The sequence below is a fragment of the Gobio gobio genome, assembly GCF_949357685.1.
Source record: "Gobio gobio genome assembly, chromosome: 25".
Classification (NCBI taxonomy): Eukaryota; Metazoa; Chordata; class Actinopteri; order Cypriniformes; family Gobionidae; genus Gobio; species Gobio gobio.
This window is the reverse complement of record NC_137121.1, coordinates 40,017,201-40,019,432: the sequence shown is the minus strand read 5'-3', so window position 1 is coordinate 40,019,432 and position 2,232 is coordinate 40,017,201. Positions and strand designations below refer to the sequence as shown.

The window sequence follows — 2,232 nt, the reverse complement described above, 5'->3', positions numbered from 1 at the left end:
GAGATTCACAATCAGTCCTGATACTTTCTGAACAGACTCATGATTCATGATCTGACTTTAGTGATGGCGGTTCATCTAGTGGAAGTGTAGCAGTGATGATGGTCACATGACTGAATATGAACACAGAGATGGACGTTCATCTGCACATCCTCAGTGTCTCAGGAGTCACAATACAAATAAAACTACTGAACTAACTCAAATAACATGAGTCAGAATGTAATGATCATTGTGTAACTCTAGTGTGTGTGAGTTTGTTCTGAGCACAAGCTGTTGTAAATCCTGCCCACTTCTTTGCATTGTCAGCACATGCTTCAGTCTGAGAGTGTTTATAGTGCTGTGAGTTTAACACTTCATGACTGAGAGCAGAACAGAACACAATCTTCATCATCACACAAGACACAAGAACAACAATGAACACCATCAACATCTTCATCTGGACCATTTCACTCTTTATTCAAGGTGAGACAAACATGTTGACTCTGGTTTTGGTGTTCTTGTAAAAGTATATGATGATAGTAGTTTTAAACAATGATTGATTTTCTTTTCTCTTCTTCAGGATCCAGAGGAGTCACTCTGACTCAACCTGAAGTTAAAACTGTCCAACAGGGTCAAACAGCTTCAATAGAGTGTCATATAGATGTAGGAATACGCAGCGATGACTTAGCCTGGTACCAGCAGAAACCTGGAGAAGCTCCTAAACTCCTGATATATGACATAAACAGCCGTTATACAGGAACTCCATCTAGATTCAGTGGCAGTGGAACAGCAAGTACTGGACGAGATTTCACTCTGAGCATCAGTGGAGTCCAGACTGAAGATACAGGAGATTATTACTGTCAGAGTGAACACTATATCAACAGTCAGTATGTGTTCACACAGTGATAAAGAGTCGTACAAAAACCTGTGTCAGTCAGACGTCACAGTGACTGCACTGATACAGCTGAGAGATACTGCAGCTGCTGATGGACCATCACACACAACACAATGGCAGAGTTTAGTAAAATGTATAAAGACTACATTTATATGTAGTGATTTCTTTGTATATCACTGCATGAAAAGTGGGATTTTCGTCAGTATGTGGCACTGTAGATTGCCGTGAAACTTCAGGTTTACGACTGTGCATGGAAATTTGCAGGCAACACCGAAAACTGCCGTAAATTGTCTGAAATTGACGTGGGCCTTGCTTGGCAGTTGTCCCCCCATGACCCCCCCTCCCCTTAATTGTAGCGGAGGCTTTATCATGTAAATGAACATGCTGTGAGCTACACAAATGCAAATCAGAGTAGCAGCAGGGGGAGTTTTATCTAGGTTCTGAATTTTTTTGACTAAAACAAGTTTAAAGTTTAAGTTAAAATGTTAACTTAAATTTAAGTTAAATGTACTCGTTTTAGTTCACATTACTAAATTTTTAGGGCAACCAGTTTGCTCCAATTTTTTAAGTAGATTCAACTTGTCCGGGCTCACAGTGTAGATTAATTACTCTGTATGTCATTAGCAATAACCAATGTTATGTAAAAAAAAAAAAAAAATACAGGACAGCAGTTCATGTCTTCAACCTTTAGAGAGGTTATGTGATGCAACAAGACAATGAACCAAAGCACACAAATAAATCAAGTAAAGCATACAGTTTACATACCAACATTAATTTTTCCACCCTGCACTGTGAATGATTTTTTAAATGGCTATTAATCATAAATGTGAAAAGTACAAGTTTGTGTGTTTATAGTTAAGTCAGATTGTGTTTTTCTGTAATTGTCATTTAAATTGAGCTCACACCACATTTTATGAATTATCAATGCAGATTTTCAAGAGGTGGTTTCCTGGACAGGGTTTAAATTATGCCAAGAGTAGGCCTTAATCTAGTTAATCGTGAGTTAAAAAATTGTTGCCTGGAACAAAGATTAAGCACAAATTACTAACACCTGGACTATGAGTCCTGAACTAAAATAAACTGGATTCATTTACAGTGTTATCTAATTGCTTACACACAATTTCTGAAAATATGGCTCCATTTCTTGTAACTCTACACACAAAACATCAGACATCGCTTGCAAAAGCAACACTTTGTGCAAAACTATTTTAACTATTTCCAAAAATGTTGTTTTTGCATATATCTAACTACACACAAATATGCACAACTGAAGAATTTACAGTTGAACTGAAATCAGCTGAACTGAATCAACACTGAAGTCACTTGAGCTGAATATTGACACTATATTGGCTTGTTAGAGC

General features: G+C 37.4%; 1 gene segment (V, D, J or C); it reads left to right on the top strand.

The window, feature by feature from the left end:
* Nucleotides 1-360: 360 nt before the first annotated feature.
* LOC307121561 (immunoglobulin kappa variable 1D-13-like) lies at nt 361-1,622 on the top strand. The segment is given in 2 exons: nt 361-459; nt 557-1,622.
* The last annotated feature ends 610 nt before the right edge of the window (nt 1,623-2,232 follow it).